We start from the raw sequence: 27,056 nt of genomic DNA on the forward strand, positions 1-27,056 counted from the left end.
GTCTTCCAGGAGGGATTCTGTGTCCCTGTTATTGTGTGTCAACATGTGTTAGCCTGATATTTATATTTTTAATGAGAGAAAACGAACTCCGGAATTTGCGAACTGTTTTTTCGGTTTTGCTTTATACCTCTTGGACACTCCTTCCGAAGGATTGGGTCTCAAGGGCATTGGGGTGTGACTATGGTAGACAGGGGTGATTAATTTTCATCCAAAACTCTTTGGCGGATTCCCCTGCTCTCCGATTCTCCAGTCTAACAGTAGTTTAAAACAGAAGATCAGCAACATTTGGAGAGTTTTTTCTTTGCATTTTAATGATAAACCTGATTTATTCAATTCCAAAACTTTTCTTATTCTGAGGTTGTCTTTCTATATTTTGAGTATAAAACAATGGCCATACTATGTTGGAACCACCAAGGTTCTTCTCTTCACTTGTTGATTTGTAATGTCTCTTTATAATCTGAGAATTTCCTGAGTAAACTGGAACTGTTATACATAATTCCTTGTTTTTCAACATTCTTTGTAAACAGGAATCAGGATTGGGGATGGGGAGGGAGGGAGGAGTAGGAGTCCTGATTTGTGGAACAGAAAATCATGGATTACTTATGTGATGGAGCAAAGGGTTTAAAAACTCTTAGCATCCCCAGATTTCCCCTTTTACTGTTTGCTGAAGAAAATTCTGTCTTTGACTCCCTTCCTTACCCTCTCCGGGCCTGTGAGAAGCTTCCTCCCTTTTCAGTTTATTTCCTCCTCTGCTCCCCGACCCACCCCCCACAGCCCCTTCCTCTTTTTCAGTGAAGCCGCTGGAGGAAAGTCGGGTTTGGGAGAAGACCCACACAGGCAAGGACAGCAGGAGAACACTGACATAGTTACACTCTTGTCACCAGCACTTTTATTAAGACGTGAAAAGACAAAGACAACAGAGAAGAGTAGAGAATAATATCTCTGTTTCAGCTATTCCAGGATGTTATGCCAATTATCCAGAGTCCTTGATCTGATGTAGTAAAGAGCTAGGGACATTTTCCCTGAAGGCTTTGATTGCTGGCAAAATCTCATTAAACGTGTATACATTCATAGGTTGGCCATAGGATGGATAAAAGAAGAGCCTCTGGCCTACATCTGCCACGATACATGTGCAAAAATGCTCTCTGCAGCATTATTTTTTATTGTAAAATAGCAGAACGAATTTATTATTCAATAATTATAAAATGGTCAAATGTATGTGACTATATTTGGACAATGAAAAATGCAGCCGTTAAAAACAGACAATACTGATGATTCAGATGATGTTACTGATGAAAATAATAACAGATGACAATTATTGAGCATTTATGGCATTCTTACATGCATTACCTTATTTAAAGTTCAGAACTACCAAGGAAAAGAGTAACTTGTGGCAGGCGTGAGAGGTTCCGAGGCACAAAAGGAAGATAGGCATTCAAGGAACACCAGGATAGAAGACCCAGAGTAGGAGAAGAGCGAGGAAGAGGAGTCCGCCAGATGGGATGCTGGAAACCGCGGGATAGCTCGGTGGAGAGAGGGCGCTCCTGCTCCGCAAGCCTCCCTACGACGGCAGGCCTACCCGGTCCTGCTCCTCCCGGCTCTGGGCATCTCGTTTCTGCCGCTCCATCTCCAGGGAGATGGTGGCCAGGCTGTGCCGTGTACCCATCAACTTCTCTGACAGCGCCATCTTCTCAGACTCCTTCAGAGACAAGGCCTGGGCAGAGGCAGGGGACAAAGGGCTTGGGGGATGGGCTGGTCCTGGGGGCATGCTCAGGCTTCTTGCTGCCTAGGAAATGTGCCCACTGGGGGCTTAGAGGCCTGAGTGTGCCACTGCAGGTGGACCCAGGGCAGACATGCAGCCCTGGAAAAGGGCACAACGGCAGTCACAAGAATCCTGGACGTGGATACCACTCATAGAGCTCACTAACCCACCACAGCACCCTGACTGCAGAGTCTTTCTTTCTACCCATCTTACAGATGAGGAAACTGAGGCTCAAGGAGGTAAAGCGACTCGCCCAGGTACACAGCTGGTGAGGAGAGGAGATGGGCACAGTCTGCCCTGTCTCCGTTACATTATAGGAAAGTTAGGGATTTGTTATTTGGGGGGACAGGTCAGCTGATGCCTGTGGGCATCGTGGGGACTGCTCAGAAGGCAGCCAGGAGGATTCATGCCCAGCGTGGGGTGGGACGAGGCATGGGAGAATACGGAACAGCTTTCCTGGTGTCACGACTGTCACTGTCACTCAGTAAGTGCTCACTGTGTGCCAGGCATGGAGCACAGCAAAGCCTCACGAACCCCCTTCTAATCCTCCCGTCCTGCAGGTAAGGAAACTGAGGCCCCCAAGAGGGCAGTGGCCTGCCCCAGGGCTCCTAGCTGCCAAGTGGCAGAGCAGGGCCCGGCCCCAGAACTGGAGCAGCTCAGAGAGCAGCAGAGGCCACGCCAGGGCTCACGAACCTGCTGCTTCTCGCTCTTGGCCAGGAGGAGGCCCTCGTCATGCTCCTGCTGCAGGGCAGCAATCTCCTCACTCAGCTGTTCCTTCTCAGCCTTCAGCCAGGCCAGCAGCTCCTCCTGCTCACGCTGCAGCTGACTCTGCAGCTGGGCCCGCTCGGCCTCCAGCTCCCGCCATGCTGCCTCCTAGGGGGCCAGGACCGGACGCGTGTGACACACCAGGAGGGGCCCAGGCAGACCCCCCAAAACATCAGGGCAGCAAGAGCCATCTGGCCCCCATACCCTCAGAGACAGGGAGGGTGACCAGGTAAATACAAGGGAGTGATAAGGGCTATGACGGGGACACGCCAGGGCCGTGAAAGTGCCAAGGAGCAGCAGTGGGCTGGCCTGGAGGTCCGAACATGATCCCCTGAGGAGGGACAAGTAACTATCAGCCAGGTAAGGAGAGAAAAGACCACCCCAGGCCAAGAGCACAGTCCCTGGAAAGGACTACAGGATGCAGGGTGCAGAGGGAAACAGGGCGCGGTGAGTCACAGTGCCAGAGCCCCAGGCAGTGGCTGGGCCAGGACAGGCCGTGTGGGCCATGGGGATTCTAAGGAGAGTGAGGGGAGTGGGAGAGAGGACTCGAGCCAAGGTGACAAGGAGCAATCTGATTTTTAGCTTAGGGGATGTTCCGACAGCTGTGGAAGAGGGATTGGGGTTGGGATGGAGGGGAGTTAGGACTGGCTGTGAGGAATGAAGGGGGTCAGGGGTTGCCAGAGGAGCTGGAGAGAAGAACACAGATTTGGGGACATTAATGAGGCCAAGCCAGGCAATGCAAAGGGCAAGAAGAGCAAGGGGGAGGTCACAGTTCAGATCCCTGGGGACTGGACAGGCGGGCAGGCAGAGCCCACAGGCAAATAGCAGCCCACCCGGGGAGCCCGAGGGCAGGTGCCTGCCTCAGCAGTTGCCCCTAGCAACTCTGTGAGAAGCAGACAGAGCTGCCACTTCTTTTTTTTTTTTTTTTTAGACGGAGTCTCGCTCTGTCACCCAGGCTGGAGTGCAGTGGCGTGATTTTGGCTCACTGCAACCTCTGCCTCCCAGGTTGAAGAGATTCTTCTGCCTTACCCTCCCAAGTATCTGGGACTACAGGCGCGTGCCACCATGCCCAGCTAATTTTTTGTGATTTTAGGAGAGATACGGTTTCACTGTGTTAGCTAGGATGGTCTCGATCTCCTGACCTCGTGATCCGCCCACCTCCGCCTCCCAAAGTGCTGGGATTACAGGCATGAGTCAGCACGCCCGGCCAAGCCACCCCTTCTTTAAGAGCTTCACCATAGCTCATGCCTGGAATCCCAGCACTTTCGGAAAGAGCTTTACCGCCCCCTGATGGAGAAGCGTGATAACCACCACCCAAGGCCATGGGGACTGCAGGGTGAGTGGCATGCCCTGGAGCCATGTAGTCATAGCCTGCACCTCTGTCAGAGGCAGCCCTGTCTAGGATTTGGTGGCTGAGGGCCCCTGTCCTGAGGGCCACTCTGGAGAGCATGCCAGTGCCAGCAATCATAACTCATGGAGCATTTGCTAAGTACCAGTCACTATGTTAAGCCCTCTATGCAGATGGTCTCAGCTCATCCTCAATACCTTCCACTATCCTATCCCTATTTCTACAGGTGGGGAAATGAAGGCACAGACACCTTGGGTAGCATCACCAGTAAGCGACCAAGATTAGATTCAAACCCAGGCAATATAACCCCAGAGTCAGTGTTCTAGTAACTTCCCTGGCCCCTTGCCTTTCTACATGCTCAGGTCTGCGTGGCCCTTCATATGGAAACTTCTTAGCAAATGAAAGTGCTTTCCTGCTGTACATTAGGTCAGCATTTCCCAAATGTGGTTGTGGACCCTCTGCATCAGGATTACCAGGGCTGGACCAGATTTGGGACCTGGGTATCTGCATGTCTAATAAGGACCACAACCTCCCCACCACCCCTCCAGTCCTCCCAGCTGTCCCCAGGGCCTCCACAACAGAGAGGAAGTCCCATTTCACAGATGTAGAGACTGAGGCAGAGCAAGAACGATGATGAAACACTGGCTCAGAGTCCTGCCCACCCCTCCCCAGCTGCCTGAACCTTTTCACGCTGGAGTCACTGTAAGTCCTCCTCGTGGGCTGCCCGCTGCTCCCGCAGAGAGGCCTGGGCCTCCCGCTCAGCCTGCACCAGCTTCTGGGCCATCAGCTCCTTGTCTAGACTGGCTTTCTCCTGCGTAGCTATTATTTGCTGCCGCAGGCCCGCCAACTCCCCTGCACGAGAGGAATGGGGGAAAGGGCAGGGTTGGGTTGAAACTTTTCCTTGGGCCAGCAGACTTAGGCCAGTTGAGCCATATGGGCAAAATCCCAGAGGCAGAGGGCCTGCCTGGCATCCAGTTTGGGTCCTCTTGAAGAAGTGGCTTGCCCTCTCTGGGCCTCAGTTTCCCTATCTGCTACATGGGCCCACTGGCCCTGACCCCTTTCCTGCCTACCTAGAATGGCATTAAAGGCATAAAATGACTGATGAGAAGGCCTCCCAAATGGGATGGATGTCAAACATATAACAACCCTAGACCAGGTGCCATGGCTCACTCATGTAATCCCAGCATTTTGGGAAGCTGGGGCAGGTGGATCACCTTAGGTAAGGAGTTCAAGACCAGCCTGGCCAACATGGTGAAACCCTGTCTCTACTAAAAATACAACAATTAGCTGGGCGTGGTGGCGGACGTATGTAGTCCTAGCTACTTGGGAGGCTGAGGCAGGAGAATCGCTTGAACCCAAGAGGCAGAAGTTGCAGTGAGCTCAGATCGCACCACTGCACTCCAACCTGGGCGACAAAAGTGAGACTCTGTCTCAAAAAAATCAAACAGGCTGGGCGCGGTGGCTCATGCCTGTAATCCCAGCACTTTGGGAGGCCGAAGCGGGCAGATCACCTGAGGTCGAGAGTTCGAGACCAGCTTGACCACCATGGTGAAACCCCGTCTCTACTAAAAATACAAAATTAGCCAGGCATGGTGGCGCGTGCCTGTAATCCCAGCTACCTGGGAGGCTGAGGCAGGAGAATCGCTTGAACCTGGGAGGCGGAGGTTGAGGTGAGCCAAAATCGTGCCATTGCACTCCAGCCTGGGCAACAAGAGTGAAACTCCATCTCAAAACAAACAAACAAAAACAAACAAACAAACAAAAACCCTATTACTGACTCAGCACTTACTATGCGTCAAGCACCCAGCTAAGTATTTTAGACATAACCTCATTTTGTCTTCATAACATGCCTAGGTAGTTTATCCTCATCCCCATTTAACAGATGATGAAATGGAGGCTCAGAGGAGATCAGCAGCAACTTCCCACAGCTGCACAGCTACACATAAAGCATCTCCTTTAATGACTGACATGAACATACCTGTCAAGCGTTAACTATCAGCATTAATGGAAACGACTACAGGGAATGGAAATGGTATAGCCATCATCTAAAAACCATCTCCCGGGTTGGAAACCCACCAGCATTTCCCTTCCTGGTTCTGTCTGGCTCAGGTGTACATGGACAGGAAAATTAATTTCCATGACCCAAGTAGGTGCTTAGTTAATGTTAGATGAGCAGAAAGAAGCCCTGAGTTCAGAGACTGGATGGGGAACGGTGCAGGGAAGTGGGGCTCGGATTCTGGAGCCAAGAGAGTCATCTGAAAACCACAGAGAACTCAGACTAACAGGCCTGATGACCGATGAACAGCAGTTACTGTTGACTCAGCCAGGCACCCTGCCACGGCCTTACACGCTTTTCCCATGTCATCCTGGCAACAGGCTTAGAAGGTGGGCATTGCCACCTCCAATCATCAGCTGAGGAATCTGCAGCCCAGAGAGGAAAGGGGCTTGCTCAAGGGAAGGTGAGATCTAAGTGGTGGCACAGGACTGGAACCCAGGCCAGCCAGACTCCTACTCCAGTGCTCCCAACTTCTGTGAGACTACAGACATTGGGAGGTTGCAGTCTGGGCTGGAACCTGGTGTTCCCCCCAAGTCCCCAGCCACTCGTACCAGTCAGGGTCTCCTTGGCCAGCAGCAGGGCCTGCCCCTCGGCTTCCAGCTGCTCCCGGCGGGCCTCAAGCTGGGCCAGCTGCCATTGCACCTCAAACAGGCTGCCCTCCAGGGCTTCCTTCTCCAAGCTGCAGCACATACAGTCCGTGAGGCCCTGGGACTCAGCCTCCCTGGCCCCAGGAAACTGTGGATCCCAGGGAGTGGCCAGGCATGGGCCAAGTGCCAATCTACCTGCCTGGCCAGGCCCACACTCCGTGGGGAAGCCTGAGCCACAGCTAGGACGAGTTGGCAAGCCAGACTCCTTAGTAACTGCCCCTGGAGGCCCGTGCCTGGGTGAGGCTGGTCATGGTGTGGCCCCAGGAGGACCGCCCAGGGCGGGTTGGGCAGAGCCCAAGGCCTTACTGCAGGTGTGTGGCCTCCTCTGACACGGTCCTGCCTTCACGCTCCGCAGGCCGCCAGCTGCACAGCCAGGCCAGCGCGCTCCTTGGCTAGCGCCTCCTTTTCTTGGGCCACTCGCCCCAGCGTCTCCACCTGCCACTGGGCCTCCCACCGGGCCTGCTCCAGCTCCTGCTCCCGCCTGCTCAGCTGCCAAGAGAGCTGGCTCCCACCCAGAGACTGAGCAGCACTCCCAGCATCCCCCAGCTTGTTCATCGTGCAGCACCCCAACTCTGGGCCTAACCCAGTCCTGGCAGAAGGCCTGGGTTCGAGCCCAGGGTCTGCCCTGATGTGCTATATGTACTTGGGCAAGTCATGACCTTCTCTAGATCTGCAATGCACGTGTGTACAAAAACCAGGGCCCGGCCGGACACGGTGGCTCACGCCTATAATCCCAGCACTTTGGCAGGTGGATCACTTGAGGTCAAGAGTTCAAGACCAGCCTGGCCAACGTGGTGAAACCCTGTCTCTACTAAAAATACAAAAATTAGCCGGGCATGGTGGTGCACGCCTGTAGTCCCTGCTACTTGGGACGCTGAGGCAGGCGAACAGCTTAAACCGCGGAGGCAGAGGTTGCAGTGAGCCCAGATCATGCCACTGCACTCCAGCCTGGGCAACAGAGCAAGACTGTCAAAAAAAAAAAAAAGAAAAGAAAAGAAAAGAAAAGAAAAATGAGGGTCCTCACTCAGCTTTGGAAGTAACAGAACCCTTGTATTACTCTAAGCAGAGAAGCTGAATATATAAACCAGACCCAAATGCAGCTGCTCAGCAGGCCTCAAGGTGGAGACTTGCACCCTGCTTCCTGCACCCCCTACCCCATCCTCTAGAGGCACCTCCCAGAAACCCAGGCCCTCCAGGATGGACCTTGCATGAAGGTCCCTGGATCCCTGAAACATTAAGGTCTCTTCCAGATGTGATGTTCCCAAAAGTCTAAGATTCCAATTCTAAAAAGTCTCCACCTATTATTAATCTGTAGCATTATTATTATTATTATTGAGACGGAGTCTTGCTCTGTTGCCCAGGCTGCAGTGCAGTGGCACGATCTTGGCTCACTGCAACCTCTGCCTCCTGGGTTCAAGCAATTCTCCTGCCTCAGCCTCCTGAGTAGCTGCGACTACAGGCGCGTGCCACCACACCCGGCTAATTTTTTGTAGAGATAGGGTTTCACCGTGTTAGCCAGGATGGTCTTGATCTCCGTACCTCAGGTGATCCACCCGCCTCGGCTTCCCCAACTGCTGGGATTACAGGCGTGAGCCACTGCGCCCGGCTAGCCCCACGTTATAAATGGGGCAACTGAGGTATGGGAGGTTGGGCAGCTTGTCCAAGGTCCCCAGCTAGGAGAAGTGGGACTGGATTTAACCCAGAAGCAGGCTCCAGTGCCTGTGACTTAACCCAGGACTGGATGCAGGGGGCTGCGAGCCCGGCCTGCCCCACATGCTCTCCAGACCACCCCACACACAGTTTGGCCCACCTGTGCTAGCTGCTCCTGCAGCCAGTTGAGCTCATGGTGCAGTGTGGGGAGCTGTTGCTCCAGCGCCTCCTGGGCCTGCTCCGCCACTCACAGGGAGCCCTCCAGGCCCTGCCGTGCCACCTCCTGCTCCAACCACAGCTCCTCCAGCCACTCCTGCTCTGCCGGCGCCACTGTGGCCTCCTGCTCCGCCTGCCGCTGCCGGCCCTGCAGGGTGGCCTTTTCTTCCTCCAGCTGTGGGCCGGAAAGGAGTGGGGCCTCATGAGCAGGGCATCCCTCCCAGGACCAGGACGCCTCCTCCACCCACCCACCAGCCACGATAGCCCAGGGGAGGCTCCCAGGGAATGAGGGACAGTGCCCTTGGGTGTGTGGGACACTGGGGAGGGGGAGATGAGGAGGGCCCATGGAGCGTCGGTGCTTTGACGCCTAGAGAGGATAGACAGACAGACGGAGATAGACAGAGAACCAGAGACAGAAAGGGAGGCAGGGGCCAAGACAAGTGCAGGGCTGGGCCCAGGGTGCCTCACTGAGTGGGGAGGACGGGTGGGCAAGGTAGGTGGGCCCGCAGGTGCACAGTGTACCTGGGTGACAAGGCAGTTCAGATCCAACTTGTCCTGAGCAAGGCTCTCGTTGAGGGCGCTCAGCTTGGACAGGGAGTCCTGCAGGGAGGCCTCCTCTGCCCTCAGCTTGGTCACGGAGAGCTCGAGCTCCATGCGGCCAGCCTCAGCCTGCAGGGTCAGGCCCCAAGAGATGAGGAAAGGCAGAAAGGTCGGGAGGAGGTGAGGAGAGACAAGAAGAGACCCAGAGAGATGGACCCTCGGAGACAGGGGAGGGGAGACAAGGAGGGGACACGGCGTGAGATAGAAAAAAAAATCACCACAGAAAGCCTGCTGCTTATGGAGCCATTTAAAAGCCACGCACCGCAAAGCTGTGCAAAAATGGCTCAAGCTGCAGGGCAGGGCCAGAGTTCAGAGGATCCCCTGAGTAGGGTCTAGGGATAGCACTGCTCAGAGCCCAGGCTGCAGCGGACAGCGCAGGCCCCCCCGCCAAGGACCCTCTGTGCTGTGGCCACAACTCTCAGACTCCAGGAGCTGAATCTCAGGATGACCCTGAGCTATAGGCACTGCCCCCAGGAGCATCCAGAAGAGCAGGGATACGGCCATAAAGAGAGGTCAGTCCACTTATGGCTGGGACCAGAGGTCCAGAGGTCTGTGGCCTGTGACAAAGATCAGCCTGTATCCAGAAGGAAGGGGTCAGTCTGTGACCAGGCTCAGAGGTCTGCCTGACACTGGGACCAGTCTGTGCCAGAGTGACAAGGCTTGGGGCTGGGGGTCAGAGGTAGGTTTGTGGTTGTGCAGCAGACAGGGACCCACCTTGGTCAGCGCCTCGGCTACCTCGGTCTTCTCGGCCTGCAGCATGTCCCGTTGCAGCGTGGCGCGGCTCAGTGCCTCCCTCACCTCCACCAGCTCCTTGGCCAGGACTGAGCGCTTCCCTTCCAGCTGCTCTAGTTGTCTATGGCTGTGGGACAAAGGGTGGGTGGGTGGCCCATGTCACTTTCCTGCCCCGAACCTCCTGTAGCCAGCAAGATGCTGGGCCGGGGACCAGGCCTGAGGCAGGAGTTTGGAGAGAAACAGCCTGAGCCACAGGGCAACCAAGCCCACTACCGCTTAGCTCCATGACCCTGGGCCTCCGTTTTCACATCTGCAAAATGAGGTAACACTTGCCTCGTGACATTGTTTGTTTTTTTGAGACAGAGTCTTGCTCTGTCGCCCAGTCTGGAGTACAGTGGTGCGATCCTGGGTGACTGCAACCTCTGCCTCCCAGGTTCAAGCAATTCTCCTGCCTCAGCCTCCCTAGTAGCTGGGATTACAGGTGCTCACCACCACACCTGACTAATTTTTGTAGTTTTAGTAGAGACGGGGTTTCCCCATGTTGGTCAGGCTGGTCTTGAACTCCTGACCTCAGGCGATTCGCCTGCCTCGGCCTCCCAAAGTGCTGGGATTACAGGCGTGAGCCACCGTGCCCAGCCTGTTTTAAGGATACAAACTTCACATGTGCTTAAAATAGTGCCTGACACATCTCCCCAAGGACCTTCAGAAACAAGAATAACATGCTCCACCACAGTCTACTAAACATCATCATCCATCACGTCCCTGAGAGGTAAGCAGCGCAGTGGTGAAGAGGTTAACTCTGAAGGCAGAATGTCTGGGTTCAAATCCTGGCTCTTCTGCTAACTGTGTGACCTGGGGCAAGTGACATGGCTTCTCTGTGCCTCAGTTTACCATCCACAAAATGGAGATAACAGCTTCTATGTCACAGAGTTATCATGGAGTTAAATGAGAGAACTGAATTGCTTAAAATGGTATCTGGCACTTATTGAAATTAGTAAGGATATTATTATTCTTCTAACTAAATTTTTAAAATACTACTACTAATATTACTACTGTTATTTTAATTATTCTTGTTATTATCATCCAAGTTCTACCTTTTAACTAATTCTCTGACTCCAGGTAAGTGACTATACCTCCCTGAGCCCCAGTTTCCTGAAATGGGTCTGGTTAGAAAACCCGACATCAGAGGGGTCCAGACGGTAGGAGGCCCAGGACCCAGTGGGTGTCACCTAACCCCAAGGGGGGCACTGTCAGGGGACCCGAGGCACATTTGAAGGGTCCTGGCAGGGAGGTGAGATGCTGCTCAACTGCGCTCAAGCTCCCGGCGAACCCGTGCGCCATTCTGCACCGCCTCTTCCTGCTCTTCCTCCAGCCGGTCCCGCTGGCGCCGCAGCTCCTCCTGGGCAGCCTGCAGCTTCTCCCGCTCCTGCGGCAGCTCCTCGGCCTGCTGCTGGGCCACCTGCAGGCTGTGGGCCAGGTTGCTCTTCTCCCTTCAGGACAAGGGGAGGGGGAGCAGAGGGGATGCTGGGGCTGCTCTCTCCAGGGAAGGTGGCTGGCTGCTCCTCTAGCCATGAGCTACATCCTCCCGTCTTCCAAGGCACCTGCCTCCAGGAAGCCTTCCCTGACCCTGCCCATAGCAGACTCATTTCACTCACACACTCCAGCAGAAGAACCTGGCTTTCCTTCTCCCCAGCCCGCCCACTTGGAGTGGATGGAGGTGCTGGCGTGATCTCTAAGCACTCTACCACGTAGAAGAGGCCAGGCTAGGCTCCTGGGACACACGGGCAATTGTGCCACCAGTTCTGCTAGGCCATGTGACCAGGAAATGTCCCCTAGAACACCCCATGCCCCTCAATTCTGGGAAGCCTGATAGAGCTGAGTCTGCAGATCCCACAGCTTCCTGCTACACAGGCACATGGTGGCCACGGCAGGGGAGGAAGGAGAAGGGAACAACTAGGACCCCAAAGACTTGCTGTGAGCTGCCACTTTCCCCACTGGTGGTAGGTGCAAAAAAACTTCAAGACGTGATTTTTTTTTTTTTTTTTTTTTTTGAGATGGAGTCTCGCTCTGTTGCCCAGGCTGGAGTGCAGTGGCACGATCTCTCCTCACTGCAAGCTCCGCCTTCTGGGTTCACGCCATTCTCTTGCCTCAGCCTCCCGAGTATCTGGGAATACAGGCGCCCGCCACCACGCCTGGCTAATTTTTTTTTTTTTTTTTTTTGAGACGGAGTCTCGCTTTGTCACGCAGGCTGGAGTGCAGTGGTGCCATCTCGGCTTACTGCAACCTCTGCCTCCCGAGTTCATGCCATTCTCCTGCCTCAGCCTCCCGAGTAGCTGGAACTACAGGCACTCGCCACGATGCCCGGCTAATTTTTTATATTTTTAGTACAGACGGGGTTTCACCGTGTTAGCCAGGTTGGTCTCAATCTCCTGACCTCGTGATCCACCCGCCTCGGCCTCCCAAAGTGTTGGGATTACAGGCGTGAGCCACCGCGTCCAGCAATTTTTTTGTTTTTACACACAGTCTCACTCTTGCCTAGGCTGGAGTGCAGTGACACAATCTCACTGCACTCCACACAGCTTGCTGCAATCTCCACCTCCAGAGTTCAAGCGATTCTCCTGCCTCAGCCTCCCGAGTAGCTGGGATTGCAAGCGCCTATCACCACTCCCAGCTAATTTTTGCATTTTTATTTAGAAGTGGGGTTTCACCATGTTGGCCAGGCTGGTCTCAAATTCCTGACCTCAAGTGATCTGCACGCCTCGGCCTCCCAAAGTGCTGGGATTACAGGTGTTAGCCACTGTGCCTGGGCAATTTTTTTTATTTTTAGTAGAGATGGGGTTTCGCCATGTTGGCCAGTGCCTGCGGGACAAGACCCACGGCGCCATGCAGGTGTTCCTCTAGGGCCCGCCGCTCACTCTCGCTGTCGCTAAGCTGCTTCCGCAGGGTGCCCAGCAGGTCCTGGCTTGCCTCATAGCGCCCACGCATGTTCTGGGGCGTGGGGATCACAGAGTCTATCGGGGGTCCTTTGAGGCCTCCAGAGCCCACCTACTCTCTTCTGGTTCCAGGGATACACACTAGCCTACGCTAGGCGGGGTCCAGGGCCTGGACCTGCCCTGGGGCAGGATAGGGGCCTAGGCCTGAGAGCCAGGCTTCCACTCCCCTCCTATGTGCCCTCACCACCCTCTGAACCCTCATCTCCCTGGGGTCCCGGACAACTGCTATCAAAGCCCCCCGGATGCCAGACAAAACCCCAGGCACACTAGTCTCCTGGGTTCTGATCCCACCCCCAGGTCTCCCAGGCTCCTCCCCCTTGCATCCTGGTTCCACTCTCAAGACTCCTCCCTACCCTGGCTCTGCTCCTAGTTTCCAAGCTCTCATCCTAGGCTGTGATTTCCCTTGCTAGACCTTTTCCCAGGGTCCTGGCTCTGTATGACCAGGGACCTGTCTCCCTCTCTACCAGGACCCTAACACTGCCGCAGCCTCCTCCCTCCACCGGCTGCCCAAGCACCCACCCCCAGCTGCCCAAGCACCCACCCCCAGCTGCCCAAGCACCCCCACTTCTGGGCTGGCTTCACCGCAGAGCCCTCGGCCACCTCCTTGGGGGTCCTGACACCCTCAGAAACTATTTCTCAGGGCTCTGGCTGCACCCCAGGGCGCTCAGACTCCTCGCCCAGACACGCCCCCGCCCCGCCCCCACCTGGAGGGCGCGAGCCCCTCCCCCTGGGCCTCTGGCTGCGCCCAGAAAACTCAAGCCCCTTCCTACCTGGACCTTCAACTGGCACTTTTGCAGGGCGGAGAGAATCAGGGCAAGCGAGCGTGGAGTCGTCTGAGCAGACCGGGGAGGGGCCTCGGCGGGGCGAACGGCCTCGGCCCGGCGAGGAGCGCCGCGGTGGAGACGGGGTCCGCTGGCCCGAGAGCCCCCGCAGGCTGCGGTCGGACGCTGTTGGACGCAGGCTGCCGCTCTCAGCGTCAGGCAGGACGGCCTGAGGGTAAGGAAGGGAAGCAGGAGGCCGCAGAGTTAGGAACCTCGGGGTTAGCTGGCAAAAACGACCAGGGGAGGCTGGGGGCCGCCTCATCCCAAATGCTCCCGCTTACAAGAAGCCTTCCTGATTTCACCTCCTCCACTAGCTCAGTCCTCAGCTCGCCGCTGAGGCATCCCATTTATCGCGAAGACATCATTTGGCATTGCTCACAGGTGGGCTCCGAAAGGGCCGTGCCTCCCCTCTGAGACTGGGGGCTCCCCAGGGCAGAGGCCGGGTGAGCTAGCAGGGGTGCTGAGCAGCTACAGCCTGGGTCCCAGGGCCCCACCCATCTGCAGTTCAATCCGAAGCCACCGAAAGGCGAGGCGGGGGAGCCCAGGACTGCCTGGCAGGGCCCTGTCTTCCTGCCTTTCTGGGCTCACACCTGTGCCAGGTCCCTTAGGCTCTGCTGTAGCCCCTCTCCGTCCTCTGTTTCCAGGGCCGCCTGCTCCTGTAGCCGCAGGGATTCCTGGAGTGCGGTGAGGGAGACAAAGGGTGGTCGGGGTTCTGTCTTATCTGAAACCTCCCCTTTCCCTCCCTCCCTGGCCCACCACTGATCAGGTGGCCTCTGAAGCCATGTCCATAGGCCAGCCACCTGGTAGACCCCACAGCAGGCCCGAGGCCCTCACTGAACAGACCAGGCCCAGAGAAGAGCTGTGTTCTGCCCCAGGTCACACAGTCGATTGGAGGAGAGCTGGACCTAGAACCCAGGCCAGGCCCCACACAGAGGGGTGACCAAACCAGGCTGTACCCTGGAGGAGTGAGTGTCCCACTGGTGGGGGTGGGCAGTTGGGATTCCAAAGGCAGCATCTGGACCTGGAGAGCGTGGATGGGAGTTCAAGTCCCAACTCTCCTGCTTACTGGCTCTGAGACTGGACAAGCATTTCCCCTCTTGGGCCTCAGTTTCCCCATCCGTGTCATTAGTATTACCCTACAGGGCTGCTGGGAGGAAGAAATGGGATGGAGGAAGTGAGTGTGCTTCCCACAAAGCCTGCACACCTGTGTGGGCTGAACCTGAGTGTGAGTGGGATGCTGGGGGCAGCCCAGGCAGCCCAGCCCTAAGCCTGTGTCCATGCATCTGGCCGGTACCCCATCCCACCCTGCCCCATCTCAGGGGCAGCTGAAGCTCACCAGGGCCTCAAGCTTCTCGATGAGGTCCTTGTCAACCTGATCCTTCTCCAGATTCTGCTTCTGAAGACGCTTCACTGCCAGGCTCAGCTCTGTCACTCTGGAGTTGGGGGAGCAACAGAGGTGAATACGGGACCACCCCAGCCTCTCAAATCCACTAGCTCTGTGTCCATCATGCTTCTCCAAACCTGAGGCAGGGACCCTAACATCCACCTCCCTGGCTGTGTGACCTTAAACAAGTTGCGGCTCCTCTCCAGACCTCACACTTCTCATCTGTGAAATGGGAATGAGGTTCCCACCAGCTTTATCTCATGGGAAAGCACTGGAGGACTTGTCCAGGTGGCAGGAGTAAGGGGCACAAGTTGTTTTTTTGTTGTTTTCTTTTGAGACAGAGTTTCGCTGTGTCATCCAGGCCGGAATACAGTGATGTGATCTTGGCTCACTGCAACCTCCCCATCCTGGGTTCAAGCGATTCTCTTGTCTCAGCCTCCCTCATAGCTGGGATTAGAGGCACACAACACCACACCCGGCTAAGTTTTATATTTTTAGTAGAGACAGGGTTTCGCCTGTTGGGCAGGCTGGTCTTGAGCTCCTGACCTCAGGTAATCTCCCACCTTGGCCTCCCAAAGTGCTGGGATTACAGGTGTGAGCCACCGCACCCGGCCACAAGTTCTGTCATAGGAGGCTAAGCTGTTTATGATAAACACTGGGCAACTGCCTTCGGAACCTCAGTGGGGTGCCTGGGAAGACTGGCTGAGCTCACAGAGGAAGGCCCTGCTCCTAGTGAACAGATGCTCCCTTCTCCCCAACTCTCCAGTTTTACCTTCTGCAGTGACGCCTGCCTCGTGCAGCACCCACCAGGGACCCTCCTGGCACTGAGTTCAGCCTTGTCCAGGTCGCTTTGCATCTGCTGCCGGGACAGGTCCTTCTCGTGGAGCACCTTGTCCCGCAGCTGCTCCTCCAGCTGGGCCTGCAGCAGGGCCTGCTTCTCCAGGGCTGGCTCGACCGGGCTCTCTGCCAGCCGCAGGCCTGTGCTCATTCCCAGGCCAGCCTCCTGGACAGCTCCGCTCCCAGCTGCAGCAGGTCCCTTGGGAAGAGAGCACAGGATGGGGATGGGATGGGGCTCACTCCCAACTACAAATTAAAACTAGTCTGGGGCTGGGTATGGTGGCCCACACCTATAATCCCAGCACTTTGGGAGGCCGAGGCGGGCAGATCACCTGAGGTCAGGAGTTCGAGACCAGCCTGGCCAACATGGTGAAACCCCATCTCTACCAAAAATACAAAAAATTAGCCAGGTGTGGTGGCGCACTCCTGTATTCCCAGCTACTTGGGAGGCTGAGGCAGGAGAATTGCTTGAACCTAGGAGGAGGAGGTTGCAGTAAGCTGAGATCATGCCACTGCACTCCAGTCTGGGCGACACAGCCAGACTGCGTCTCAAAAAAATAAATAAATAAAATAAAAATAAAACTACACTGGGCTGGGTGCGGTGGCATGCACCTGCAGTCCCAGCTATGCGGGAAGCTGAGGCAGGATTGCTTGAGCCCAGGAATTTGAGGCCAGCATGGGAAACATAGTGAGACTCCATCTCAAAAACTAAAGAGGAAGGAAAAAAAAAAACAACCCTACCCTGGGATGCCATTTGTCCACTATCAGATTGGGGAAAAAAAAAAAAAAAGGGACACATAATACACAAAGAGAGGCTCTGGGGCAACAGGCCCTCCCCTACACAGCTGGTGGGAGGGTGAGTACAATCACAATGGAGGGCACTGAGGGAGATCTTCGAAAACTATGCATGCATAGAACCTTCCCCACCGGCTACTCCTCTAAGAATGGATCCTACAGATATACCCCAGCACAGAGGAGATGGCTTGTGGACAAGGAGGTTCACTGCAGCATTGCTCATGGAAGATATCCTGGTGACAACCTAAATGTCTATCAAAAGGGGACTGCTACTAAGTACACAATGGTACATCCTTTAAGTGGAAAACTGTGGCCAAGAAAAACCAGTGGAGAAGTTCTTCCAGGCCTGATCCAGAGCCACCTCCCAGTTATAACTAGTAGGTGAAGAAAGCATCTTCAAGGACTGTGAAGATGAAATTTTACCAGGCATATATACAAAAAAGTGTGTGTGTGTGATCTGATTTGCCCATATAAAATAACCCTGGAAGGTCACTTAAGAAACTGATAGGCCAGGCACGGTGGCTCATGCCTGTAATCCCAGCACTGTAGGAGGCCGAGGCGGGAGGGTCACCTGAGGTCAGGAGTTCAAGACCAGCCTGGCCAATATGGCGAAATCCCGCCTCTATTAAAAATACAAAAATTAGCCGGGTGTGGTGGCTCATTCCTGTAATCCCAGCTACTTGGGAGGCGGAGGTGGGAGAATCGCTTGAACCCGGGAGGCAGAGGTTGCAGTGAGTCAAGATCGTGCCACTGCACTGCAGCCTGGAAGACACAGCGAGACTCCATCTCAAAAAAAAAAAGAAAAAGAAAAAACAAAAAGAAACTGACAATGCTTCTCATGGTAACTTGGTGGCCAAAAAAAAAAAAAAAAAGAAAGAAAATAATTGTATATATAAAAAGAAAAAGAAGCTGATAATGCTGCTTGCCTCCAAGGAAGGAATGGGAATATCTGGGGTCAGAGGTTGGAGGGAGCCATTTTACTGTGTACCCTTTTGAAATGTGAATAGGTGACTTAATCAAAAGTAAAATATAAAAATTTGCAAGGCTACTTACAAAATTTTTTTTTGTTTTTGTTTCTTTTTCAGATGGAGTGTCGCTCTGTTGGCCAGGCTGGAGTGCACTGGTTTGACCTCGGCTCACTGCAACGTCCGCCTCTCCGGTTCAAGCGATTCTCCTGCCTCAGCCTCCCGAGTAACTGGAATTACAGATGTACATCACAACACCCAGCTAATTTTTGTATTTTTAGAAGAGACGGGGATTCACCATGCTGGCCAGGTTGGTCTTGAACTCCTGACCTCAGGTGATCCACCCGCCTCAGCCTCCCAAAGTGCTGGGATTACAGGCATGAGCCACGACGCCTGGCCTTAAAATACATTAAAACTTATTTGTATTTTAAAAAATTAAAATGTATTTTAAGGCCAGGCGTGGTGGCCCATTTCTTGAGACATAGCAAGACCCTGTCTCAAAAAAAAAAAAAAAAAATTAGCTGGGTGTAGTGGTGAACACTTATAGTCCCAGCTATTTGGGAGGCTGAGGTGGGAGGATCACTTGAGCCTGGGAGGTCAAGCCTAACATGAGTTGTGATTGTGCCACTGCACTCCAGCCTGGGCGACAGAGAGAGACTGTCTCAAAAAAAAGAAGTATTTTAAGTCCATAATACAGGTTAAATCCTTTCCTTTCCTTTCCTGAATGAACTGTACCACTGGTTATCCAATAGTAAGGAGGGAAAGTGCCTCATTATAGAATTCTAATTAATATACACAGGAGTGACTAAATGAGAAGCTCACAGTTTTGCAGCCTTTGATGAGTGGGTTGGATCTTGAAAAGAGAGACAGCTGGCATAGGGACATCCTGATGGAAGAACACATTCTACTTATGGAGTCTTGATCAAACGAAAAAGCAAGCAGAAGAGCCTGAATCTGACCTAGCTTTAGATCCAACATCCAATTTACAGGAAATACATGGGATAAAGAAATGTGTTAATTGACACCATAAGGATGCAACCAGCAAAATCCAGACCATGAGAATCTCCAAGGACAACTAGCCCAGTTTCCTGAACAAATAAGTTAAAAGGGACTTCAAAGACAAAGCATGGGCCGGGCACAGTGGCTCACTCTTGTAATCCCAGCACTTTGGGAGACCAAGGTAGGTGGATCACCTGAGGTCAAGACCAGCCTGGCCAACATGGTGAAGCCCCCATGTCTACTAAAAATACAAAAGTTAGCTGGGCGTGGTGGCGCACTCCTGTAATCCCAGCTACTCAAGAGGCTGAAGCCATAGAATCGCTGAACCCAGGAGGCAGAGGTTGTAGTGAGCCAAGATCCTGCCACTGCACTCCAGCCTGGGCAACAAAGCGAGACTCCATCTCAAACAAACAAACAAACAAAACAAAGCAACCATTCGCACTTTGTGAATGTCTATGGATCCGGATTCAAACAAATTGTAAAGAAAAAACTAAAGCAAGACTATCTGTGACTTTTTATTTACTTATTTATTTTGAGACAGAGTTTCACTCTGTCACCCAGGCTGGAGTGCAGTGGTGTGATCTCGACTCACTGAAACCTCTGCCTCCTGGGTTCAAGCGAGTCTGGTGCCTCAGCCTCCCCAGTAGCTGGGATTACAGGCATGTGTCACCACACCTGGATAATTTTTGTATTTTTAGTAGAGATGGGGGTTTCACCATGTTGGCCAGGCTGGTCCCGAACTCCAGACCTCAGATGATCTGCCCGCCTTGGCCTCCCGAAGTACTGGGATTATAGGCGTGAGCCACTGCACCTGGCCTATCTGTGGCATTTATGAGACATATGGAAAATTTAGACGCTGGCTATTTGATGATATTAAGAAAAGATTATTAAACCAGGTGTAGTTTCTCATGCCTGTAATCCCAGCAGCTTGGGAGGCCAAGGCAGGAGGATCACTTGGGCACAGGAGTTCAAGACCAGTCTGGGCAACAAAGTGAGAACTCGACTCTACAAGAAATAAAAAAAATCAGCAAGCTTGGTGGCATGGACCCATGGTCCCAACTGCACAGGACCTGAGGTAGGAGGATTGCTTCAGAGCAGGAGGCCGAGGCTGTAGTGAGCCATAAAGAAAAGAAAAGATTACTAACTAAAAGTAAGTCCTTGAAATCAGCCAGATGACACTAAATCCCATCCATTCCCCTGAGCTCACAGGGGGGCTGCCTAGACTCCAGAAAAAAGGCTGTGCCTAGTCCTAGACTCTGGCATGCAGGAGGTCAGAAGGCTGAATTCTCCACTAAACTCAAAAGTATAACCAGTCCAGGCCGGGTGTGGTGGCCCATGCCTGTAATCCCAGCACTTTGGGAGGCCGAGGCGGGCAGATCACCTGAGGTCAGGAGTTCGAGACCAGCCTGGCCACATGGTGAAACCCCATCCCTACTAAAAATACAAAAATTAGCTGGGTGTGGTGGCGCATTCGTATAATCCCAGCTACTCGGGAGGCAGAGGCAGGAGAATCGCTTGAACCTTGGTGGGGCAGAGGTTGTAGTAAGCCGAGATCGTGTCATTGTACTTCAGCCCGGGCAACAAGAGTAAGACTCTGTCTCAAAAAAAAAAAAGTATGTGGCCGGGTGCAGTGGCTCACGCCTGTAATCCCAGCACTTTGGGAGGCTGAGGCGGGCAGATCACGAGGTCAGTAGTTCAAGACCAGCCTGGCCAACATGGTGAAATCGCGACTCTACTAAAAATACAAAAAGTAGCTGGGTGTGGTGGCATGTGCCTGTAATACCAGCTACTTGGGAGGCGGAGGCAGGAGAATTGCTTGAACCTGGGAGGCGGAGGTTGCAGTGAGCCATGATCGCACCACTGCACTCTAGTCTGGGTGACAGAGCAAAACTCCATCTCGGAAAAAAAAAAAAAAAAAAAAAAAAAGTAGCCCTCTCTAAGTCTTAATTCCTTCATCTGTAAAAACAGAATAATGACTTATGTTAGAGATGCTGTGAAGAGCCCAGGGAATAACAAGTGCTGTCTGCATACCACATAACCTGTCCGCTCTCAAAGGTGGCTGGGCTGATGATGTCTGGAAGAAGAAGGCTGGGAGAAATGCTGGTTCCCAAAGTGGTCAGTACCAAGGCCACCTAGTCCAACCCTTGCCCCTAGGCCTGTGGTTCCTTTGGGGCAGATTCCAGTCTCGCCACCACCCAGCCAGGGGAGTCTATGTTGAATGGGACATGTCCTGGAAGTATGAAAGGCTCAGCCCTCTGAGCTGCTGGATGGCTCTGTCCTGTACCCACCAGTCCATAAATGGTCAGCAGAGCACATGGCCCACCTACCCGAGCCAAAGGAGTTGGGAAAAATCTGTCTGGGTGGCCCCCTCATCCTCTCAACACACAGGCCTAGAGGGAAAAGGGTACTGTCTAATGCCAGTCAGGGCTGTCCTGAGCTCAGCTGCTAAGAATAGCAGGGAGTGAGGTGGTGGTAACCAGCAGGACTCAGGCAGAACAGAGGCCCATTACACACCTGGCTGCCCACAGGCTGCCACCACCTGCTCTTCCACCTTTCATGCCAGTTCCTACCCTACTCATCCACACAGACAGAAAGCTCTGGAAGGGGATGAAGGTGGCACAAAGCACCCTGACAAAGTAGCCACTACCCAGGCTCAGGGATCACATATTCCCCCAGTGTAAGCCACTCCCAGCCCTGAGCTGTAGGAGCAGAGATGCACAAAGGCCCCTCCCCACTGCTGCTCTGTCCCAGGCCAAGGCCAGGTGGTGGCTATGCAGTCGGGGTGCTCAGCTAGTAGCATAGAAGGCTAAAGCCAACCCCATCTCTGAATACCCCAGTGGACCAAGGATAAAGGAGCCTTTCTCAAAAGCAGTTACAGGCCAAGCATGGTGGCTCACACCTGTAGTCTCAGCACTTTGGGAGGCTGAGGTGGGAGAATCACTTGAGCCCAGGGGTTTGAGACCAGCCTGGGTGACACAGTAAGACCCTGTCTCTTAAAAAAAAAAAAAAAAATTAGCTGGGTGCTGTGGCATGTGCTTGTGGTCCCAGCTATGTGGGAGGCTGAGGTGGGAGGATTCCTTGAGCCTGGAACTTTGAGGTTGCAGTGAGCTATGACTGTGACATAGCGAGACCCTGTCTCAAAAGAAAACAGTTCTTAACAAGCCCACACTTGGAGCGGCTACTCTTGTACCTGACCCCCAAAGTCGTGTGCCTGATCCTGAGAGCAGACTGCACATATCTGTGGGCAGTCGGCCTGAGACAGCCACCACTGAGTGCCTACAGCACTGCCCATTTGGCCAAGACCAGCAACTTCCCTGACCTTTTTGGATCTCCTAGGTCCCAGTTCAGGGCCCTGAATCCCCACAACCACTGACTGACGGCCCTACCACCTGCTGTCTCTCCTGGCGGCCACAGCAGCAGCAGCAGCAGCAGCAGCAGGACCATCTCTGGTATCACATGAGGTAGGGATCAGATGGCTCTGAGAACAGGCCAGGACTGAATATGGGGTGGGGGTGGGCAGGAACTCTCTGCAAGCAGGCCCTTTCTGACCACCACAATTGCTTAAATAGAACAGGTAATGATGCTGCCTTTTGGACCTGCCTAAAGAGCAGAAGTCGTAAAAGACAGAACAGCTAAGGCTGATAAGGGGGTGAGAGACAGGGACAACCGTGCCTCACTGCAGGGAGGGAGAACCTACTTGATCCTTTGAAGAAGTAATCTGGCAACAGTCTTAAAAGTGACTGCAGTTCAAACAGTCTAGCCACACGACTCCAGCCCTGGGCATCCTCACAGCCTTGTTTACAAAAGCAAAAGTCCTTCCAAACTAGGGCACTTGTATGGGCCACAGCAGACCCCCTGGCCCTAAAGATGCTCAGTAAGATAAATTGATAATGTGGAAAAATACTCACAGGATAACATTTGATAATAAAAAAAGGATGCAAACTTCTATAAACTTTTGGAAGTGAGGGACATGTCCATTACCTTGATGGTAGTGATGGTTTCACGGGTTTTATATATATGTTAACACTTATCAAATTGCACACTTTAAGTATGTGTAGTTTATTGTATACTAATCTTAGCTCAATAAAAATGTTTTAAGAAAAGAACTGAAGGTGAGAAATTTTTTTAAAGTTTTCTATACAGCAAAATCTGAACTACATACATTATAAGATAAACAGACATGAAGTTAAAAAGCTTCTGCATAGCAAAGTAAACGATCAACAAAGTGAAGAGACAGCCCACAAGTGGGAGAAAATATTTGTAAACTACCCATCTGACAAGGGATTAATAACCAGAATATATAAAGAACGCAAACAACTATATAGGAAAAATACTAATAATTCCATCAAAAGATGGGCAAAAGATATGAACAGACATTTCTCAAAAGAAGACATACAAATGGCAAACAGGCATATGGAAAGGTATTCAACGTCACTGGTCATCAGAGAAATGCAAATCAAAACTACAATGAGATATCATCTCACCCCAGTTAAAATGGCTTTTATCCAAAAGACAGGCAATAACAAATGCTGGCGAGGTTGTGGAACCCCTGTACGCTGTTAGTGGGAATGTAAATTATAATAGTGCAATCACTATCGAGAACAGTTTGGAGGTTCCTCAAAAAACTAAAAATTGGTCAGGTGTGGTGGCTCATGCCTGTAATCTCAGCACTTTGGGACGTCGAGGTGGGAGGATCACCTGAGGCTAGGAGTTCGAGACCAGCCTGGCCAACATGGCGAAACCCCATCTCTACTAAAAATACCAAAATTAACTGGGTGTGGTGGTGTGTGCCTGTAATCCCAGCTACACGGGAGGCTGAGGCAGGAGAATTGCTAGAACTCGGGAGGCAGAGGTTGCAGTGAGCCAAGATCATGCCACTGCACTCCAGCCTGGGCAACAAGAGCAAAACTCCATCTCAAAAAAAAAAAAAAAGCCCAGGCACACTGGCTCACGCCTGTAATCCCAGCACTTTGGGAGGCCGAGGCGGGTGGATTACGAGCTCAGGAGATCAAGACCATCCTGGCTAACACGGTGAAACCCCGTCTCTACTAAAAAGACAAAAAATTAGCTGGACCTGGTGGCGGGAGCCTGTAGTCCCAGCTACTTGGGAGGCTGAGGCCCAAGAATGGCGTGAACCTGGGAGGCGGAGCTTGCAGTGAGCTGAGATTGCGCCCCTGCGCTCCAGCCTGTGCAACAGAGCAAGACTCCGTCTCAAAAAAAAAAAAAATTTTTTTTCAAAAAGAAAAAACTAAACTAAAAATTGAGCTACCATATGATCCAGCAATCCCACTGCTGGGTATATACCTGAAAGAAGGGAAATCAGTATATCGAAGAGATATCTGCATTCCCATGTTTGTTGCAGCACTGTTCACAATAGCCAAGATTTGGAAGCAATCTAAGTGTCCATCAACAGATGAATAAATAAAGAAAACACGGTACATATACACAACGGAGTACTATTCAGCCATAAAAAAGAATGAGATCCTGTAATTCGCAACAACATGGATGGAACTGGAGGTCATTATGTTAAGTGAAATGAGCCAGGCAGAAAAAGACAAACATTGCATGTTATCACTTATTTGTGAGAGCTAAAAATTAAAACAATTGAACTCATAGAGGCAAAGTACTGGATGGTTACCAGAGGCTTGGAAGGGTAGTGTAGGGCTTGTGGGGAGATGGGGATGGCTAATGTGTACAAAAAAATCGAATTAATAAGACCTATCTGGTAGCAGAACAGAGTGACTGTAGTAAATAATAATTGTACATTTAAAAATAACTAAAAGAGTATAACTAGATTGTTTATAACACAAAAGATAAATGCTTGAGGGGATGGATACCCCATTTACCATGATGTGATTATTACGCATTGCATGCCTGTATCAAAGTATCTCATGTACCCTATAAAAAAATATACCTACTACATACCTACAAAAATTAAAAATTAAAAATGTAACACAAAGAAAGAAAACAGAAAAGAATCACATTTGAATAGTCATGTTAAAATAACAAGATAGCACGTGCTTTTCCTTCTTTGTTTAGAGACAGGGTCTTGCTCTGTCACCCAGGCTAGAGTGCAGTGGCATGCAGAGGCCAGCTCACTGCAGCCTCAACCTCCTAGGCTCAAGTGATCCTCCCACATTAGCCTCCCTAACAGCTGGGACTACAGGTGCACACCACCATGCCCAGGTAATTTCTATATTTTATTGTAGAGATGGGGTCTGGCCATGTTGCTCAGGCTGGTCTTGAACTCCTGGACTCAAGCAATCTACCCACCTTGGCCTCCCAAAGTGCTGGGATTACAGGTGTGAACCACTGTGCCTGGCCCTCTAAGTTTCTGCTAAAATGTACTTGTAACTTTTATACTGACTACACTCAAAAGTATTAAACTTGTAAAGAAAAGGCCCTGGAGGAGTTTGTTCTTTACAAGGTCAGTCAGAAGCTACAAGGGGCCAGGCTGGGGCCAAGGTGAGGGCAGGTACATGCAGGGGCAGATGCTGGGTGTGGAGTAGGTGCCAGGTGCTAGCTGGGCATGAATGTGCACCCGCTCCCTGACCTCTGCTCCCTGACTCTCACAAGGAACTAGCACTGCCTGGAGACAGGAAGAAGCAGAGTACGGAAGGCAGACTCTCTGGCCAGAGATCTCGCAGCCAGGAGCACAGTGAGAATAGAGCCTAGGCCTATCTGTCCAGAGCCCAGGCTCCCTTTCCCTACAACTGCAGCCTCCTTATTCTGGTCTGGCCCAGCAGAGTGAGGAGGGGCCACCCACCCAGCCATACCTGCCGGTGGCTGCTGGGGGTGCATGGTCAGAAGAGGAAAGATGCGGTTCAGGTAGTCATTCAGCAGCTTCTCCTGCACAATGCCTGAGCCACAAGTCAGAAGGGAGAAAAGGGCCACATGATCAGTGCAGCTCCTGGCCCCTGCTGGCCCCAGAGACTTCTGGTCCTAGGCCAGCCACAGGTGCAGCAAGGCCTGAGGCCTTTGTCCCTTCCTTCTCCTCCCAACAAGAGGAGCCTCCTTCCTTCTCTGCCAGCCCTTACCTGTGACCCTGGATTTCTCAGCATCTGAGGTCAGCCTATAGCTCTTGCGGGAGAAAGACACGCCGGCCCCCTTGGATGCCATCCTTCATCTCTCATGGGCAGCCAGTGGTCCTGGAGGCTGAGCCAGACACAGAGCCTGTCTACTCAGGGCCAGCCAGGGGCCCCCACACCTGACCTCAGTCCTGCCATGGCAGGAAGTCTTGGGAGCAGGTGAGGCCAGGGGCATGCACACTAACACATAGGACAGGGGAATGCAGGGGCTCCCAGCTTCCTACACAGGCAGGGTAGCCAGGGTCTAGGCCCATGTAACAGGGACCACTTCTTGTTCTCCAGTGTCCCTGTGCCCAGCACAGGGCTGGGCAGAGAGCAGGTACCAGATATATTTTTGCCAAACCATAACAAAATGTCTCAGCTCTGTGGAAATCAGACCAAAATGTCCAAAGTGAGGTGTCCTAGGGGCAGAGCCCCTGTATTCATCTCGGTTGTAAGCCATACTGAGTCCAGCTCACAACCAGAAGCGACAATCCTACACATTCCCCCAAGTGCAGACCACCACTGGTCTGGTCATCTCTAGCCATAAGTCCCACTTACTCCCCACAAGGCTGGAGCCTCTTTCCTCAGCCCTGGGTTCCTCCCTTCTTTTATCCATGGTCCTGATAGTTTCACTGTTCCCACTCACACATGTGGCCTCCCACCTCATCCAAGCACCACCCTTGCCCAGCCCTCATGGCAAACTCCATTGGTCCTCCTAGTGCATCTATCCCTCACATCATGTTGCTGCTGCAGCTGCTCCAAAACCTGCACTGAGTCCCTGGTGCTGGCCTCACTGATGTGTAGCTGTGCTGTCCAACACAGCAGCCGTCATCCACATGAGGTTACTTAAATTTAAAGTTTTAAAAATTAACAATTCGATTTCTCAGTTGCCTCAGCCACATTTCAAGAGTTCAATGACCACATGTGGCTAACGGTTACTCTATTGGACAGCACAAAGGTAGAACATTCCCACCATCATATAAAGTGCTATTAGACAGCGCAGGTCTAGAGTTTCGCTCTGCAGCACTGCCTTAGCCAGCACTCCCTACTCTGCAGTTCAGTCTCTTATCTCACCCCAAACAGACCCTCTACTCCCGCCACAAATCCTTGTGAGTCTGCACCACGCCTGCTCCTCGGGAAGGTGATTTTCCCGACCTCGGGCCCTTGGTGGGCGTCCATGATCGGTGCCCCTTCACTACCAGAGTAGCTGAAGATCTGATTAAATGCAGTCATTCATTTGATGAGCAGACCTTCCAGACACCCACTCCGGGTGTCAGTTGCTGAGGACCCAGGTGAGAGGCGGACCTTGTCCCCGCCCGGGGACTCCCTGTCACGGCTATCCCATCCAACCCCGCAGTGGTATCCGGGCTCAGAACTGAACCTACTCCGTCTGGGAGCCCAAGGATGGCTCCCCCA

At 52.7% G+C, this 27,056-nt stretch overlaps 1 pseudogene; it reads right to left on the minus strand.

Annotated features, from left to right (window-relative positions):
• Positions 1-866: 866 nt before the first annotated feature.
• On the minus strand, positions 867-27,013 carry LOC100968681 (rootletin-like; annotated as a pseudogene).
• Positions 27,014-27,056: the final 43 nt, after the last annotated feature.

Source organism: Pan paniscus, chromosome 1, assembly GCF_029289425.2.
Source record: "Pan paniscus chromosome 1, NHGRI_mPanPan1-v2.0_pri, whole genome shotgun sequence".
Taxonomy (NCBI): Eukaryota; Metazoa; Chordata; class Mammalia; order Primates; family Hominidae; genus Pan; species Pan paniscus.